Source organism: Larus michahellis, chromosome 11 (genome assembly GCF_964199755.1).
Source record: "Larus michahellis chromosome 11, bLarMic1.1, whole genome shotgun sequence".
Lineage (NCBI taxonomy): Eukaryota > Metazoa > Chordata > Aves > Charadriiformes > Laridae > Larus > Larus michahellis.
In genome coordinates this window covers 16,428,105-16,448,636 of record NC_133906.1, presented here as the reverse complement: position 1 = coordinate 16,448,636, position 20,532 = coordinate 16,428,105, and the positions used below count along the sequence as shown (strand labels likewise).

Below are 20,532 nucleotides of genomic sequence, written 5' to 3'. Positions count from 1 at the left end.
AAAGAGGCAAGAATATGTTTTGAATTAGGACAAGATATAAAAGCAGCAGCTGTGGATTAAATGAGAAATTGCATTTAGCAGTAATGGCATTGGACAGATTGCAGAACTTCAGTCTCTATTGAAAATGCCATTGTTTTTATTATTACAGATAACAACAATAATAGCTACTTCCTATGCAGAGTTTTGCACGGCACTTCTAAATGTTATTGTTATTATTCGCTGCTTAAACATATGGAATCTGCAGCATAGAGAGTTGAAACAATTTCTTCTAGGTCACCTGGTAAGAAGCAAAGCTGGGAAGAAAACACAAACCCTCCAGAATCCCATGTGTTTCCCGTGCTACATGACCACATTTCAGGTGTGAAATCATGCCATCTGTTACCATTACCGATGTATTAGTTTGGTCTTTTGAGGAGCTGGGGGCTCTCAATTTCCACTGCAAGCAATGGGCTTAGTCTGACCAGTATCCATGAAAAGATATCAAACCTCACAACAGCGAGAACTGAAAGAAATCAGCTCATCAGCTGATGAGACTGGTCCTTCAACATGTCAGCTTTCCTCAACAAGGAGGAAATTTTAAATTACTCCTACCAATAACTATAAATTGCCTTAACAGTTAACAGCATCATCCCTAAAAATAGCCATCCATCATGCCATTAACTCCAGAGGTACAACAAAATATTAAAACTGAAGAGTGAGGATTAAGCTATGAGCAGTACAGTATAGTTCCCTATATCTGCATATCGTTACTCGTTCCTTTCCCTTCCCTAAAACCTCAGCAGATGGAATTTACAGCACCTCTCGACAGCCACCACATTCGAACCATTTAAGGACAGCAGGACATGTGCAGTATTTGACAAATGAGACAACTCAGGAGAATCACTATTGCAAACGTGTGCTAGTTAAAATGCCCTGATTTATAACATACTGACTATTCATACCCTTTGCTGTTTGCATTATATATATTTTAGTGCCGACTTTCGTCTAAGAGCCTCATGTCTGCGTAGTTGCTCTCTCTGCAGTTACTGCCCCAAGGATATTTTCCCCAGACTGGGCCCGGCAGCGCGGGTGCTGGAGCTTGGACTAATGTACTAATAAAATGGGAGTAAAAGAAAATAGCACACAGAAGCAGGAACAAAAATGTGCAAGGCGTTCTCTTTGGCTTGAAACCTAATGAACTGAATTCAATCCCATTTTTTTTTACCTTCTTCAAGCACCGATCTGAGGGCTTTTAATGCAAGGGGGAGTTTTGCCTGCAGTGCTGAGGCTGCCACTCCTCCCTGCAGAGACCGCCTCCCGCCAGGGGAAACTGGAAACGTTGGGCTGTAAAATCCCTTTGGTAAGTCTGAGTTTTATTATAGATTAATTCTTTCTCATTTAAAAGTAGGCCAGCATGCTTACACAGTGCGAGACACAATGTGTTTTGAAACTTGCAGCTTTTCTGAAGGCCGAAGGACACACAGCGTAAGACCACGGTGTTACCCAATGAAGATGCAGTGGGCAACTGGAGCGCGTGTAGCAACAGCCACTGATGAAAATCACAGCATCATCTTCTGTTATTTTGGTGCAGTGGAAGCCAAGAGAACAGAACAGGATGTTGTTACAAGATAAACACCTCCTGCTTTGAAAGTACTGCAAATATCTTGGCTTTGCCTCTGTTTGTTTTTGTTGAAAGGGTTCATCTTTGCCCAGGCTTTAATCTAGCAGCAGGAGACTATTACCCAGTGCCTGCATCCTATTCTGTTGACATTATCTTCCGGCCCTTCTGGATTTCAATGCACTGTGGTGGCTGTGTGCTCTGTGTGGTGTTCTGCCCTTCTGATTTAGGAAATGCACGGCCACACAAAAACATGTGTGTGTACACAAATTTCTTGCAAGACTGAAGGGAGTACAAGTACTTATTTTTCATCTGCCGGCTGTGTAACTACACTTTGTACAGAAGGCAAACCCAACAGAAAGCACATCAGAAGGAGAGGAGAACAGGAGAAAGGAGAACACTCTCTGAGGGCACAGTCCTGAAGGCAACAACTCTTTCTGCAGCGTATTCTGATAGTCAATATGTTATTGAGAACACAGGCAGAAATCTTCTTCCTACAGCTAGAGTTGATAATTTAATCCCTTACAAAACATCAATTAGTTACATATTTTATTATGCATAATAAATGTAAATTATGCATCTAAGCATTAGCAATTATACTTCAAATGCCACCTTTAAGATGATAAGACCTATTTTCAAGACCGTTATTATGTGCAGTTAAGAAAGAAAGAGCTTTACACTTGGAAACAGCAAGGCAAGTTTTTCCTTAGCTTTCCTTACAATTGATAAAAATGACAACCAAAAAGCTCAAAATAAAGCAAAAAAAAGAAACTGCTTAAAAATGGGCTGTCTCTATGATCTTAATGTGCAGGGCAAGAAGAGGAGCTAAACTTGTCAGGAGGATGGGGCCAGGCTCTTTTCAGTGGTGTCCGGCAACGGGACAAAGTAGTAACGGGCACAAACTTGAGCATAGGAAGTTCCACCTAAACATGAGGAGGAACTTCTTTACTGTGAGGGTGGCAGAGCCCTGGCACAGGCTGCCCAGAGAGGTGGGGGAGTCTCCAACTCTGGAGACATTCAAATCCTGCCTGGACGCGTTCCTGTGCCACCTGCTCTGGGTGACCCTGCTCCAGCAGGGTGTTGGACTAGATGATCTCCAGAGGTCCCTGCCAACGCTACGATTCTGTGATTCTGTGAAGATCACAATGGTGCAGTCACATCTGAATAGTTTACACCTACAATTAACCACGTTATCATAGAATGGTTTGGGTTGGAAGGGACCTTAAAGATCATCTAGTTCCAACCCCCTGCCCTGGGCAGGGACACCTCCCATTAGACCAGGTTGCTCAAAGCCCCATCCAACCTGGCCTTGCCAACCTAAGCCAATTCCTTATCCACTGAGTGGTCCATCTGTCAAATCCATGTCTCTCCAATTTAAAGACAAGGATGTCACGTGAGACAGTGTCAAATGCTTTGCAAAAGTCCAGGTAGATGATGTCAGTTGCTCTTCCTGTATCTAACAATGCTGTAACCCCACTGTAGACGGCCACCAAATTTTTCAGGCACGATTTGTCTTCAGTTAAGCCATGCTGGCTGTCACCAATCACCTCCTTATTTTCCATGTGTCTTAGCAGAGCTTCCAGGAGGATCTGCTCCATGATCTTGCCAGGCACAGAGATGAGACTAACTGGCCTGTAGTTCCCTGGGTCTCCTCTTTTTTCCTTTTTAAAAATGGGGGTTATGTTTCCCTTTTTCCAGTCAGCGGGAACTTCACCAGACTGCCATGACTTCCCAAATATGATGGATAGTGGCTTAGCAACTTCATCTGCCAGTTCCCTCGGGACCTGCAGATGTATCTCATCAGGCCCCATGGACTTGCCCACCTTCAGGTTCCTCAGACGGTTTCAAACCTGATCTTCACCCACAATGGGTGGTTCCTAATTCTCCCAGTCCCTGCCTTTGCCCTCTGTGCCTTGGGCGGTGTGGCTAGAGCACCTGCTGGTGAAGACTGAGGCAAAAAAGTGATTATATTCCCCCCCTACGATGTTAGTTTGTGTACATAAAGAACTGGGGTGGCAGGTTGGTGTTGGGGGAGGAAGATGAAAGAACTCCATCATTTGAAATATTAAATTAGGATACTGATTACTTTTCAACACCTAATCACTGTATGTAACTGTTTTTCCTTTTGCTATAGAAAAACACGGAGATATACTTTCCATGTGATGGTGTGCTTACTCACTATAATAATCCATGTAAGTAGCTTAATTTTGGATTTAATGACATTGCCAAAGCCAAATTATCTGATATTCAGAAGCAGAGTGGCCACAGAAGATCTCTTGTGGAGCAATAAAGAAGTTTTTGGACTACTCTGCCACTGTATCTATTGTCTAGGAGGAGGCTGTTGGCTTCCCCTAAACCACAGAGGCTGCATTTCTCTTCTTGTGTAGAAAAACCAAATACCCTCTTTTCCTTTTGCCATCCTCACCTCTTTCTCACCTTAAAAAAAAAAATAGATACACGGTAAACAACAAAGATTCACTGAGGGAATGATACAACCTATCCTCTCTAACACCAAAGGGATATTATAAGCTCTGCAGACACAAGCCATGAAGATCTCTGAAGATCTTTGTAGAGTCCTGTGGTTCTACACAGGACTCAGCAGGAGCAGTCCCACAGTTTGGCGCCGGTCCCTCTGATTTCAAGGGAACCCATCTCACTGGTGTTACAACTCGATATGTCTCAACTCTCTGCCCTCCTGGTAGAGCTCCCCGGGTCCTGACAAGCTTCACGTTTCTCTGCTGCCTCCCTGGTGTGTGAAGTGCATTTGTTTACTATGAACCCCAAGGCCCATATAAACATCTCTAAACTATTTTACTGCAAATGGAAAAGCAGCTCTGTTATTTGTTGCTAAATGTATATGGAGATCAATAAAATATATGAGGGGAGAAATGGTTGAACATATTCATGGAAAATTCATAAATTAATTTATTCAACTAAGATGTGGGAAATTATTGCAGAGTGTGTTTTGGCTAAAGTGTTCCCCTGAGAATTCACTACTCGTATAATGATTCCCTCTTTATTGTCAGTGAATCTACAGCAATGTGTTTTGCATAAGCATTCACATTTGAGGGAGAAAGAAAATAGCTACATAAAATTTATTCCCAGCTATTTTATTCTTGTCTGTCAGTCTCCAGCCTATAGTCCCTGCTAGAGTAGAATCTAGATTTTTTTAATGATGCAATAAAACAGCGTATCTCTGTCTTTACATTGGCTTTCAACTTTTGGCAGTCAGGTTTTGATCTAACCCGCACATAAGTAATAGCGTCAAATAAGCTACTGTGATCTTTTACACAAAGATCTGTACTTGACTAATGAACGTCTACACGGACAGCTTAGTACAGCCTCCGGACCAAATGAATGCCTTGACGAGCTTTGCATCCTGACATAAGGAACTCACGTATTTGCTTAAAAAGCAGCCAAGTAAGGCAGCAGTGGGGTGAAAGAGGGGACAGCAGCGCTGGAGCACGCAGGCAGCTGCTGGCTGTCGGGAGCATCGGTACGGAGCAGCCAGGAGAGCTGCCCCCCGGCTGGTATCGAGTGATGAGCACCTCCCTGCCCTGCTGCTGAGCTCAAACTCCCTCCGGCAGCCAGTCAACCGCAGGTGAGACAGCAGCGGAGGAAGCTGCTCCTTCCCCCAGCAGATCCCCAGCTGTTCCCTGCCGAGACCAGCTCCAGCTCCACCGCCAGCAGAGGAGAGCAGACAGGAGCACCGCAACAAGAAACGCTCCCAAGGGCGGAGATGGACTGAGTGCCCACTGACAGTACGTGACGCACTAACCACACATGCTGGGATGAAGACTGGCAGCTCACTCAGTAATGACATAGCTGCGTACTTCTTCATTGTGATTCTAATTACAGTGTATGGTAAATACTGGCGGATCCCAGCCCTGACAGCACCTTCATTGGGAGTGCGCGTGTAACTGAGAATCTCCTGCAGGCGCCTCAGGTGGCCTGGGACACACTATGTGCCCAGTGCCGCTCTCTGTCCAGAGAGAGGACAGACAACCGGAGCACTTTGCACAGGTTGAGTATCCTGGGGGATCTCACAGCCTGGAGAACAAACACCAGGGAAGGGGAGGAGGAGGGAGCAGGCTTCATGCTGAGTTCAGCAGAGGGGAGGCTCTCTGAGACCCTGATTTGCACTTATTGCATAAAATTCATCACACAAACCTATAATTTAAAATTTCTTGTAGTTATGCTGATAAAGGAGAAAACGTTAAGCTTCCAAACTTTTACTGCTTCTGTCACTAATTGAATTGTGAATGAAAAAGGAGAGAAGCCTATTTTTGTTGGTGGAAATCTGTAGGAATTAGCAGACAATATGCACGACGAAGATAAAACTACCATGAAGACTCTTTCTCAAAAGACTGAAGATTGGAATAGGAGGTTAAATTTTATACCAAACTAATTAAAATGTATGTTAAAAACCAAAAACATTGCATCTAACTAATAGCAACGTCTCTAAAACTCTGTTGTTGAACAGTGCTCTCGCCTGGAAGACACTGCATCTTCTTTAGCGCCCTGCAGCTTTTTACGTTTCCAGCGAGAATTATTTCGGTGCAGTGTTTGTTTTATGGTGCATCTTTTGTTCACTCACAATATGTCTCTCCTAAACTTCAGATACAAATACCAAAAGCTCATTATTTTCTACCTTATCTTTTACTCAGTACCTGCCACCAGCAGAAGCTAAAACTTCCTGAAATTACAGCGTATATATTTTTTAGTCCAGATTTTCTTTATATCAGTAGGTTTTTGTACCTATCTGTCTTAGCAGATAATTAGAATCCATTGGAATTCAGACACCCATTTGAGAGGGGCTGTTTGTTCACATGCTTTAGAGCAGTGCTTGCCATTGCTTCCTTAGCTAGAACTCTTATCAGTATTTTCTTTATAAGCCTATTTCCAGTTTTCATCAGATGGAAAAAAAAAACAACACCCTATATTTGGAACATCCTCAGTTCAAGAGACTTTTTTCTCCCTTTTTTTAATTTTTTTTAAACTTGGCACAATAAAAAAAAAAAGGTTCAGTATCTTTTCTTCAAATCCCAAAAGAAATGTCATACACCCATTGCATCCTGCTGAACACGTACGTTAAAGAGTTTTAATAGGAATTCTGCAAACTTTTTAGCTTCTGTAAAACCTGAAATCCCGAAAACAACTGCCCAACTGGGCAGCTGGGAGACTGCAAAGTCAATTCACCTGAATTCACGTGCATAAAGAGTCAGACGCTAATGTGCACTCCTGACACGAGTCTCAAGTTTTGGGCTATGTGACAGGGTTGTGCGGTCCCTTAGCGTGTCTCTTCCCTGCCACGCAGTTCTGCTGCCTCTTGGCCACTCTGCAAAGCAGAGCCTTGCCCAGGCCCCGCTGTCCCGGGCTCTGGAGAAGGAGACGGGCTACACTGGGACGAGGTAACAGAGCTCCATGCCTCTGGGGGGCACTGGAAATACAGACCGAGCTCTGTCCCCAGGACTGACCACTCAGGTAGGCTTTATACTGATAAAAGTGGCTGTTCTCCGGCCAGACTAGTATTTTTGTTAGGTAGTATAGTCGTTTCTCTCAGCAAACATTTGATGTTCCTTCTGCTTGAAAGGCAAGCTCCCTACAGCAGGGCTCCCTGCCCTGCACAGGCGCTGCTCCTGGATGGGACTGGCTCATGTTACCGCAATAAAAATAATGGGGAAACCGGGGGGGAAAAAAAAATAAAATTGTTTTCTATCAGAATAGCTACCAGCCAAACATACAGCACTTCGTCTTTGCAATAAAAGCCATACAAAGATATCTTAAAAACCTGGAGTTGCAATCAGAAGCACTGGAGTTGCAATCAGAAGCACTGGAGTTGCAATCAGAAGCACTGGAGTTGCAATCAGAAGCACTGGAGTTGCAATCAGAAGCACTGGAGTTGCAATCAGAAGCACTGGAGTTGCAATCAGAAGCACTGGAGTTGCAATCAGAAGCACTGGAGTTGCAATCAGAAGCACTGGAGTTGCAATCAGAAGCACTGGAGTTGCAATCAGAAGCACTGGAGTTGCAATCAGAAGCACTGGAGTTGCAATCAGAAGCACTGGAGTTGCAATCAGAAGCACTGGAGTTGCAATCAGAAGCACTGGAGTTGCAATCAGAAGCACTGGAGTTGCAATCAGAAGCACTGGAGTTGCAATCAGAAGCACTGGAGTTGCAATCAGAAGCACTGGAGTTGCAATCAGAAGCACTGTTCTCCTTATGAGAATACATAGCTGCTGCTGCTATTAATGGGAGTTACACATGCATACCAGTGGTGAAATAAACTCTAATTAACACAAACAATCTATTGTGTAAATACATATGGAGCCATTTTTAAAACATGTGCTAGCTGTAGTTTTGAAGCAGGTGTTAGAGCTGATTGGCTCAGAAATTCCCATTTCTGCAAGAAATGACAGGAAGGACCTTACTATATCCCAGGTAAACAACAAGTATTTGAGAAAGTCTCTCATGGCACACTTGGCTGACAGGCAAGTGGTTCATCATCTGCTAGAAAAAGAGAACAGCTTCCAGGTGTGGGGTCAAGAAGAAAGAGACCCAGGCTCCAAGGCACTGATATTAAATAGGCTGAACAGATTTACGCAGCTGAATGCAGTAATGCCAAAAGGTCTCATGCAGCAGAGCTCCGAGGACCACAAATTGCTCGACACTCCACAGCTCTGCCCTCTGCAATCCTGCAGCTCTAATGAGGGAGAGCTGCAGGACTTTGCCCTCGAGGTAAAATTAACTATGGAGTAGAGGGAAAGCATGAGACCCAGGCAATCTTTAAATATCACTCTTTAAGTCAGGAGGTCACATCATTAATATTGCCAACCGCAGAAGCTCCAAGCACATGGTTCAAGTCCCGAAAATTAAGCTTGTCGCTTTTAAAATGTAACAACAATTATTTTTTTTTAATTTTAAATTTTTCAACTAATTTTTTTTGTTGTTATGTCCCAGACACATGCAATAAGTTACATGGTTTTGACTCTTACAGCATAAGTTTAAACAACCAACTCCAGAGCAACTGGAAAGAGGGAAGGTTCATCTTACAGGAAGAGGCAACCAGCTCCTGGCCCAGGCTCCAGAAAAGAGTGAGCTGAATTGTAAGAGGTAGCTATCATGCAGTTCAGTATGGCATTAACTGCATTTTTTGTGGCCTCACATTATAATTAGAACTGTGCACCTCTCTAAAGATTGATTTCAACTTCTCAGCAGGAGAAGAGCAGATGGGCCTCCTTATTTTCATCTGTTACAGTCAAAGAGTTGTTTTAGAAAACAAGAAGCCTGACTACCTATGTGGGGAAATGGTCAGCTCTGCTCCCAAAGAGAGTTCATGCCCCTTCCTTGCTTTTAAATTCGTGCACGAGAGATCCTTAAAAGGGAGTCTGTGACTGTGGGCTACAAGTCCTACACACCGCAGCCAGAAGGGGAGGAGAGGAGCGGGGCAGAGCTGTGGGAGCAGGCATGACGACCAGCGTGACGACCCAGCGCTCTCAGGACAGCAGCTGGGAGGACCCCCCAGGCACTGACTCCAGAGCAAAGCATCCAACCACACTGCAATCGGAACAGGGAGGCAAGCTCAGCTCTATTCCCAAGTGTTCTGGCATTAATTTGTTTCTCAAGGACTACTTGGCTGACCTTTCATATATGTAATTAGACTCAAAGTAGCCAAAAAGTTTTGCACTTAAATGTTACCCTGCTGGTTAGAACTACCCAGAGAAGAAAGAACTAGACTTAAAAAAAAAAAAAAAGAAAAAGAAAAAAAGAGCCATTTCCCAAGCGACTGATACCTGAAGACTTAGCAGGGCGAGTGCTTGTAGGCATGTTGAACCATTTCAGTGTTTGAATGGCAGGGCTGCAAACCAAGGAAATTATCGTGTACTTGTGCTACTGCAAACTGCCCTCACAGACAGAGCAAAATCAGCTAATTTGAGGATTTCTGGACAGACCGCTGAAGGACAAAAATTCCCTTTTAATAGACAACAAATTGCCCTGAGAAATAGCTGGCAATCAGCTCAACATGAAGCAGGAATTTTTTTTAAAAATGCAGTTAATTGCATCAGCTAGATGATGGGGCATATAAGGTCACAGCAACTCGATACAGGAGGCAAAGGACATTCAAAGGACCATTTATTATTGCAATGTAACAATGAAAACAAATGGCTGCCATTTTGAGAACAAACAAGAAAATAGTTCTAGGCACCAGAATCTAGCACGTCATATCAAAATTAAATTTGTTTTTACATGTAATTTAGATGCCAGTTCTGTAAACACTTAGGTCAAGGTGGGGGGGCCATATCTCAGTTGGTTTATCACCTTGTGAGAAATTCAGGTGCCTACTGGAGCAGCAGGGCCCAAGCAGGGCTGGAACTTGACACAGAAGAGTCAATTCATAAGTGGAAACATTTGCGCAACGCTGATTTTGACTTTTCCTTCCCTGAGTGAAGGGACTAACACAAGTTTAAAGCCAAATGAAGACAAAGCACTTCTGTCACTATGAATGGCCAACTCAAAATAAGGACACTCGTCCCTCCTCCCTGAGACGTAACACAAAGTACCAGCCTGTGTTCAACCTGCGAACTACCCTGCTCTCTGATCCTGCCTCCTCTTAGTCATCATGCAGTGACTACTACGAGGTAGGCATACACTTGTCCTCTCCCCAGCAGAGTCACATTCTTAGACCTGAAATCTGGGCTTCAGCCTGCGGTTTGATTTTGGTGACTCTACAGACCATTTTCAAGCACCAAGGTCATGCCCACCCCCTGGGCTGAGCTGGTTCCTCGTGCGCGACTGCAGGAGCCAAGGAGATGATGCGCAGTCACCCATCCCCAAGGGGCAGCTCTGCGCCTGAGCCTCCTCCCGCGCACAGGGACTCGCTGCCGCAGGTTGGCACTAACTGGGGGATCTCTGCTGGATGCTTCATTGTGTGGCATCATCACACGCTGTGCCTGGTAATTACTGCTACGAACTGTCTTTGGAGATGCTAATTCTCTAGTCAGGAATATTTGCAGGATCAGAATCCAAATACAAATGTAGGCAGCAGTGTTGGCGTATTTTAAAAAAATTAAAAACGTATCTTATAGCTCACATTCTATATTCACATACAAAAGCATTTCCTGTTGCTAAACGTCTGCTCCTTTTTCTTCCTGTAGGATTTGCATGATTGCTCGCTAATGATAACCATTTTCTAGCTGCACATGGGAGTTTTTGCTTTCCAGTACACCAGCCTGCCCCATCCCAAGATGTGGACTTTAAAAATCACTTTCCTACTGCATTTGTTTTCTTTCATTTCTTTATCTATTACATTGCATTTGTCTCTATGAAATCATTCTCTATTTTAACTCTTTGCAATTACGAGCTGAGAGTTCATAGCTAATAGCATTATTCGAAGTGGAAAGAAGCTACTTAACTTTTTTTTTTTTAATAGACCAAAGCCCTCTTAGTTTAAAAGTAAAGAAAATCATAGGAAAACAATTGGACATTTGCAACGATCGATGCTGCTTGAAATGTACTTGCCATGTAATTGAGATGCATTCTCATTCTGTAGCCATTTACCGATCACACGAGAACGATGATTTGTCATTTTTACTTGCTTCAAATTACTAAAAGGCAATTTAATTTCTCTCATGGAGACGACACATCAGATAACGTGACCATAATCAAGAGGTAACGATCTGTGGCTCTCTGCACATAGAGATACTCCAGTTACCAGCTAAACGACTGCCGACATATGGCAGAGGGAAGGCAATGCAAGACATTCAGATCCCCAAGCACAGGGTTTCCACCCAGGCAATGACATTTTAAACACAGCAATTTAGCTACGCCATGCAACTGCATCAATCTAGATTTCAGAAGAGGCAATGCTCCATCCACTCTGTCATTCTCCTATCCATCTGTCCATACCTGGGCAAAAAACCAGCATCTGGTGACAACTATAAAGGGTAGACATGTTCCCTTCAGGTTCTTATGCGATCAGTATTATGGCAATATCGTAGCATCTCAAAAATCTCTCAACCAACTCTCCCCATCAATCAGTAACTGTGAAGTCATGTCTTCTGTAGAAGCGTAGCACATAACAAGCCTAAAGCAATGAACCGGGCATTGGCATTATGCGAGGGTTCTGTATTTACTACTGCATTTGCAGTTACTTCAAGGTGTCTGATGCATCTGAAAATGTGTTATTAGGGATGAGATTCTGACCACTGTGGCTCTACAGGCTGAGAATAGTTCAAAAGTATTTTAACCCTCTCCCCGACATACGTATTTTTACAAATGAAAGTTGAAGAAAACTTGCTACTGTACCTGCCTTGCCTTTGGAAACACAGGTGAATCAGTCTATTGAATTTATTCTCTGCTTTCTGTTCCTTCTCTAGCAACCTTGCCACAAAGAGTAACACTTAAACTAGCACATCATGTCAGAGCTTTGTGCTTCCCAGGGCCTGTGTTATAAAATTATTGGGGAGAAGGAGGAAGTATCTGAAATCATCTCAGAGCACACGTGGACAATGGTCTGGGGAGCTTCCAGGAGAGGCTGAAAGAGAACCAGGGTCAGGCTAGGCACGGTTCGCTGGGCTTCTGAGCTCATACATCCTCAGCTAGCAACGCCTTCTTAAAACTCACTGTACTGTTGTTTCTAGAATGAGTTAAAAATAGCAGGAGAAAAAAAAAAAAAAAAAAGAGATACACTGAAAGACCACCCTGGCTTGCTTGACAACTTGGCAGTGCAGTGAGTAGCTAAAGCGTGTACTTTTTCATTACCAAACACAGTAGTTTACCTGTGCTACCAGTCATGTGCCAAACATACCACCAAGTTGTTGAGTGCCTCTGTAAAAGTGGAAGTGTCCGCTTTTACGGGATACATGCTTGGTTTTTTCAAATGGTGCCATCCTTTTCTAACTAAACCTTGTCTTTCCAAGTGAGAGGTGAATGTTAGTCTGAGTTTTTCTCTTCCCAAATAATTTCACTGATAATACATTACAGAAGACCAATCCACTTCTCCAGAATAGTTACCCCATTCCTTTCCCATTGAACCGTTAGATTAAATAGTTCAGAACAGGTTTGCCCAGGTTTTACTGACCGTGATGTGGCCCTAGCAGTGTTCGTTCCTTGTTACTCATGTATGAAATGTACAGTATCAAGTGAACTTCCAGATCTCAGAGACAGTTTTTGTCTGTTGTTTATAGACTGAGCAAATCTGAAGTTAAAGTACTGATAGGAAATAACCAGCATTCTGCAGTACCACTGGTTGCTCTGGTTGCTTTCAGAACAGCAACAAAATTTAAGTGCTAAGAATGCCAATCTATTTTTTAATTGACTTCTCCAAATTTTTATTTTGTGAAGAATTAATCAGAACAAAAGCCAGACTGAAAGCCCCAATGCTAAAAAGGGCCGAAACAAAACATTTGGCAGTTACCAGCACAGAAGCTTCAGGAATGTATTTTGGAGCATAGCAACCAGTGAAGAGTAAGCTGGTTTAAGCTTTGAAGTTAAAGCTTTCAGCAATGCTTCTGATTTCTGAAGAAGACAATAGAAAAACAAAAAATAAAATAAAAAAAAAAAGGGGAAAAACCCAAACCCTAGGCCTAGTTCAATACTCAGTGAATGGACTCACTGTGAAAGACACCCATACAAAGAGAGCAGAATTAGTCTGTTTGCTCAGAAATCAAGTAACCACAGCTAATCCTTTTGCAGTATTATCCTGTTTTGGCCTTTAATAAATCTTCTTTAAATTAAAGATGCGCCCAAGCCAAGAAACACCTCCTTTGATGTTTTAAATGACTCAAATAAGCTGTCTGCTGCTAAAAGCTCAAAATATGAATTCTGAAACTGAAAAAAAAAAAAAATAGTCATTTTTCTGTGCTAAGAGGCTAGCACCTCTCAGGAAGGTCAGAGCCTTTAGGATCACAACTTCCAAGCACCTCAAGCATTGGTGCATCTTCTGACCGCACATAAGGGAAAAGATCCTGGAATACAATCTCTTACAAGCCAGTTACCCAAAACCAACTAATCCCCTTTGTCTTACAACCCTTATATCGCATTGTCTGGATACTGGAACAAGGGATTTCATGTTTTAACTGAATGCAGGCATAGAGCTCGGAACAAGGTAACTAAATCAGTGCAAACAACGTTTTTATTTAAGCTTGTGTAATTAGCTATGAGTTGGCGTAACAACTCTAAGATTTTCTAGTTTCCTCTCAAGAGCACAACTTTCAATGCTTGAACTTTGGCAGATGATTCATAATGTAAATAACTGAATTTTCTCCTATTTTGACTTTGGATGCAGAAAGGAGGATTTTAAAAATAACATTGGCTTTGCACATAAGATGTACAACAGGCAAGGTGAATTAACAACAAAAGTAATCAGGTTGTCCTTAGTGCAAAGTTAACTGTAGACAGAGGAGTGTATGTAATTGATGGGTTTTTAAGTTCTAACCGTCACATGCCAATTTGTTTGATTTGGCAGTCACAACTATGATTCTAATCAAGTTAGAAAAGGAGCCCTGTGATTACCATCATCAAGATTGGTAGCTTTCCCAACAACAACAAATAATGTATTTGCAATCCTTACTTACCACTGACTTCTCTTCAAGGGTGTTTTCTGCTCAATGCAAAAGCTTTCACTGCACAGGGAAAACCATCAACCAGCCACAGACGGCTCAAGAAGAGAAAGCTGCTCAAACTTAGTTGCTCTATGCTTTGATCATCCTCTTCAATGGAAGCTGTTGCAGCCTTAGAGGGAGGCCTAGGAACTTCTTGGAATTTTCCATGAACTACAACAATATGCAGCCGTGGCAGGTGTCACGGTTAAGTGCAAGGAAGCCACATGCCTTGCTGTCCTGTGTTCCCTTCTCAGTCCTCTGAGTAACTGGACTGGCTCAACAAGGGTAATGATGGGAGAAAGCCAGGTGGCCATAGAACACAGCACCCACCCTCATCAGGATGTGACCAGGACATTTGCCTTCGTTTCCACTTTTCCCTCTGCCTTTCTCAGCCCTGTGACCTTGATCCTACAGAGCCTGAACCAGGCACGTGCATGAATCCTTTTCCCTTCAAAGTGCACAGAGCAGAAGACCCCTATCTCAAACACATTTTTTACAAAATAACTCAGCTGAGTGGGCACCTGCCTTCTAGCCCCCATTGCAGTATGCACTGACAGACAGTAGTGAATATAATATTACTGAAGGGGAGGGAATTGCTTAAAACATTTTTAATTACAGTCACTGTAGAACAAGTAAATAACTCCATTTGAGACAAGCTGAATTACAACTTATTCTGGTTCCTTGTAGTTTTCACCTGGAGCAGCACATAGTATTTCTCTCCTTGCCACCTTCTGAATTCTCATTAACCTTTCTGTCAAGACTGCATTAAACGTGTCTTGTTAATTCACCATGTTCTTTGAGAAATCTGACATGGAGATGACAAATGCTTATCTAAGAAGAAAACCAAAACACCACCCTTCTGGTTTAATGAAGTTCATAATAAGAAACACAAAATTCCAGTTTACAACACAGGTTTGCTTTCAGCTTTGCTACTTCATCATGTTCGACAGCAAGAGCACCTGAATAGCTTGCACTTCTATCCTCAAAAGAGCAGAAGAGGTCACAGACCCTAAAGAAATCTAAAGGCTTCAAGATCCTCCTCCAAAGTTGATGCATTTTTACTACTCTAATTTTCTATTGTACAGTACGCATGCCTCCTAAATAAAAACTCTTTACAATTAACTCGCACTGCTCTTCCCCTCGCACTTAACATAGGTCACGGTGCTAAATTTCTCAAGAAAGTTTATAACCTTGTGGGAATTTCTAGTGAGAAGTTGTTGCGATCTTGGGTGCATCACAAGGTAAGGCACAAACATTTATATTCTGGTAGGTTTTGTGAGAGAAATATCGTACGTTCTAGAAACAGCAGGCAACTAACAGAGCATTTGTTAATCCTCAAAAAAGATCTCAAAGCCATTTAATTGACTGGTATTGATGTACTACATCTATCCTACTAAATATTTTTTGAAAAATATTCAGTAAGACAATTATGCAATGAAATTACCATTTATATGGCTCCTTTCATCTACAAAAGAGTCAAAGTCCTATGTATTTATAGGAGTATAAATACATAGTACTGCTCAAGTGCAGCCAATTCTGCAGCAGGAAATATCAAATGCACTGCACCAGCACACAATATAATGGGTTGTACGAAGGGAGGGATGATATTTAAATCCAGAGAGATGACAAGACCCAAGAGACTGTAGAGTTCATCTTATTTTGTAGCACCTGCTCCTTTGCCCTGGATAGCACGGTTAGGCTGTCTGAGCCCTCACTTCCACAGGGAGGAATTTAACAAGTCAGTAAGTACTGGCCTCCATCCCTTGGGAAAGGCATCAGTCCCTTCTCATTCCGACCACAGCCTGACCAGCCAGACAGGTAAAGCCTCACTGCCCGTAAGCATCCTCCTGGTCTCTTGGTTGTCTCATCTCAAGTGGGAAGATTCCCCTCACCAAGGTGCCGAGGCAGGGATGTGATCTGGATCATTCTGTTTACAGCTGAAGTGAGAATGGGTGAACCGTGCTGTCAGAGCGATGCTGAAGGACGGCAGCAGCGTGCAGAAGCCAACTGCAGCCCTGCGCATGGGATCATCAGGGAAACCTATCGCCCAAGCAGCGCTCAGCCTGATAGTCGGAAACTGAGGGAACGTGACTGATTTGCGCAACTCCTTGGGTAGAAAAACATTTAAATTAAAGAGAGATTAGATTGTTACAATTGCCCCTGACAAGAATGCCTGTCTAGTGAGGCCTTGAGCCTGTATTTTGGGCTAGCACTGTGTTCTAGCCAAGACCTTAAAAATATTTGCCGTACAGGCTGTCACCAGCGCTACGTTTCCTTGTCACTGTTTAAGTGAGACTGATCTGCCAAGATCAAGACTAAATTCACGATCAGCAGCAAGGGCACCTAACACGAATTATACAACTGGCTTTCCTTCCCAGCCTCCTGGATACGCTCAAGAAAATGCTTTTTCCCTGCATACAGTGTTGCTTTTTATATCCACACGCCATTCTCTGTGTAACGACGCATGACTGCTCAGCTCATCCCACTGTCTCCTCCCCGCTCCCAAAACAAAGATGATGCTCAGTCACCAGGAGGCATTTAGCTATTAAATATCAAAGCCTGCATTGTAAAATGCATCGATATGGCAGAGTTTTCCATGGCATGGAAAAAAGAGGGGGGTGGAAGTGGTGATGATTTTCTGAAGTCAGTTTAGCACTGGGGAAGGCGATTGTTTGCCGAGCGCAGCTCCGGAGAGGCAGGGGCAGTGCCTGTGCAGAGAGCTCCATCTACGGAGACACAAGAGCTCTCCGCTGAAGAAAGCACAAAAACAAGGGGATAGCTGATCAATGGAAAGAAGGAAGAGGAAAGGACCTTTCCTTTCTCCTCACCTTCCCAAAATCATGGATACAGAGATTAAACTAGAGTCACTAAACAGACAAACTTAAACAGTGCATCCAGGAAGACCCTGTGAACTCAAAGGATCAGCTTTTTAAATTTTTAACAGTGGTATCCTGAAGCTGGCCAGAAGCAGGGAAATAACTGTGAATACAGATGAAATACAAGGCCAAGAGAATATCAGATTTTGGGGAGGTGGCAAACAAGTCTCTTCCCAAACCCAGGATACAGCCCAAAGCCAAAGGTGTCAAATGAGGGAGTCGGAGATGAACAGTGAGCAGAGAAATCCAGACAGTGCTCTCAGCTCTCGCAGCAGTGAAAGACGATGTCTTGAGCATATTAACAAAGCAATAAATCCCACAGAGTAATCTGCCACCCTGAAAGCACAGGGTATACTTAGTCTTGAGAGTTTTTGCCCAAGGGAAGAAGATACTGGAGCTTCAGTGTCAGCTCACATCTCAGATTCTCTTCTAAAGGTATCTTTAAGTGGGTCACTCAATTTACCAGTAAACTGCAAGATTTGATACTGAAGTCACACAGTGTCTTCTCTGAAGAAGGATTAGATAAAATTTTAGACACTGATGGACTGTGTTTCGCTCACCATGTCAATGGAGAGATAATCAGTGATAATAAAGCTTTTTTCTATGCCATTTCTACAGAAGTTTATGACCTTCCCCGCAGTTATTTGGAAATCACTTATTCAAAACTTTCACATTCTGGGTCTGAGCAGGGTCTCATTCTTCCACCGACAACACTGAAAAGTTTATGATAGTGCGTCAAAAGAAAAACATTAATTAAAAAGGCTTCTGATTAATGAATATGGAAATAGTGACAAATACTGGATTTTAAATCAATTTATAGGATAGATATAAGGAAAAGGAAAGAAGAAACGTTCCAGTAACTAACTACTTATGGAAAATAAATGCTGTAAGTTAAACTAATAGAAGACCAGAACGAATGAGAAGATTTAAGGCTGAAATACCAGGAAACTATTGCTGACTACCATTCAAATATTCTGCTGCATTAACCTGCGGGTTGCCACACGGAGATAAGTGAGTAATTCTTCTCATTTGATTTTTCCAACCAATACAACCACTGCTCTTTAGTCACAGACTAGCTTAGGTGTTGCTCAGAAGTGACCCCCTACTATTTTCCAGTTATGATTTAGGTCTGAAAACTACTCTAATAAAAATATACTGAATAAACAAACACAAGAAAGTGAGCTGAAATTTAGATAATAATAATGCCAAATTTATCACAGTAGAAACATGATTCACTCTCACCTGTAAATCTACAAGAGTTTTTCCATCCCTTCATTCCTGAATTGCAGATATTACATAGTCTAAAACTATGTATTATTCGTACTTTTCTTTCTCAGATCACTGCAATAGTAGCTGACTAAAAAAAACCTAACAAACTTCTCATCAGGCGTTAGGCTGTATTTCAACACCAAAGAGCAAATCTATGGCAAATACCACTGGGATCCCAGCATTACCCTGGTAGTGGCATATTACGCACTTTTGGAACCTCAATTTTTGGCCCTAACCAACGGCCTTTGTGCCCTAGAAATCCCGGCCAACTTTGCTGCTAATTACACAGAGCTAATTAAATGACAGCAAGGAACATCTCCTATTATTATATTTTTTTTGACGCCGTGAGCCTTTAGCTCAGATGGAAGCCGTTTGCTGCAGACTGAATTCAGATGCATCTTCTGCCTAATCCTAACCTGTAGCTACAGCCAGCAATTTATATATTATTCATTTTATTAATCTAATATTTATCTAATATTTCACAGCAAAAGCTATCTCTGCGTATGACCATATGAGCTCATAATATTCTTGCTTCATAAAGGCATTCTGAATTAATCTTTACAGGCCCTATTTCAATTTCCCAAGGAACAACTACTTTCTCTTTTTATAGACTCTATATGGTCCTAAGAAATAGCTAAGTGAACACAATAACAGTTAACTGCCCTCAACCCGCAGCCCGTATCTTTCGGCATCAGCAGAAACACTCAGAGCTGTGAGACTGGATTCAGTATCTCCCATAAGTAAAGTCACTGCTGAAAAGGAAGCGGACAAACATCTTCGCAGACTGAAGTGTCCCCATCTAACCCCTGGGTTAAGTACCAGCATCTACAGGATAGCTTTATCAAAAGCACTGATATCCTATCAAAGCTGATCAAAATTTGCATGTGAAAACCCAAAAGGTTAATCGCGCCTTCCCTTGTGGAAGGGCGCAGGGTGTCACCCCACCTCTGGTGCACAGAGGAGATGGCAATCCCAGTGGCTGGCAAGAGTAACCGGTTCAGTCTGTTGAATTAGTAATACCGGCAGCTTACAGCAGGTAAAACTAACTTCCCACTGATAGCATACTGCCTGCAGATGTTAGAGTTGACACATCCCTTGCCACCACACAGTGGCATGTCCTCCAGGAGCACAAGCCCTCACCCTGCTCTCTATTGAGCCCATATTCGTATTTGGGCTGACCACGTTCTTTGCCTCCCAGTGCCTTCTCCCGGGCGAGCTGTCCTACGGTAGGCAAAAGGTATGTCAGAGAGAGCCTGCAGGGGACGTAACTCACACTCTGGAAATAAAGGATCAGAAATATCAGGCAAGTGCTCAAACTAAATACAACAAGATTTAGAACATGCTTTTAGATTTAAGGAAAAGTGTAGTCTTTAAATTACTGCTCTGGAATTTACTGGCTTAAAATGAAAGACCTTATGGCATCCCATCACAGAGTTATATAACTCTCAAAAGGGTTTTCTTTGCCCAGTGTTGCCTGTGCAAGATATATTTAAGTAATAAAACACTCTTCTGATACTAACCCTCCTATGCAGGATCTATGATGACAGATTTTAGTTTTGAAAACGCAGAGAGGTCTCTGTACAGGCGTGTTTTCTACTGTTTACTTGTTTGTTTGAACTGAAAGGCTTTTGATACCAACTTCAGCAGCATTTGGTCATGATGTGCATCCTGCAGTCCCAGGTTTGGCATCCAGCACAAAACAGACCACATTCCAGCCTAGCGAAGTGCATCAACTGAAACAGCCTTTCATTTCAGTCTCTCTGCAATTTCAATTGGCTACATACGATCTGTAAATGTCTTCAATCCTCAAGCTTCACACTCTATCTTAGAACGTTTAGCCCCCCTGGGTGGCAGGTGCCTCTGACATACCTCTCTTGGGAACGTTAAACACAGAGACTTTAAAAATGGAATTTGTAGCGAGTCACTTCCATTTGTGTGAAAGGCAAGATATTCCTGAAATAACAGGAGAATCTGAAGTTAAGAGGGAAAAAGTCCATTAACAAGTTGAAGTCTTGATCTACGGGAGGCTTTTAGCACTTTATCTAATCTAATTTGTATTTAATAAGACAGGTTTTTTCAAACAGTGCATCCACAATCTCTGTTAAGAACCCCTGTGAACAAAATTAATTATTTTGTACTTTCCGTAGAGTTCAATTTTGTATCTTTAGATATTCTGATTGAAATCTAT

General features: G+C 42.6%; 1 protein-coding gene across 1 annotated transcript in view; it reads right to left on the bottom strand.

Moving 5' to 3' along the window:
- SPOCK1 (SPARC (osteonectin), cwcv and kazal like domains proteoglycan 1) overlaps positions 1–20,532 on the bottom strand; it is a 309,178-nt gene that overhangs the window by 64,271 nt on the left and 224,375 nt on the right. The gene's annotated exons all lie outside the window — the stretch shown is intronic.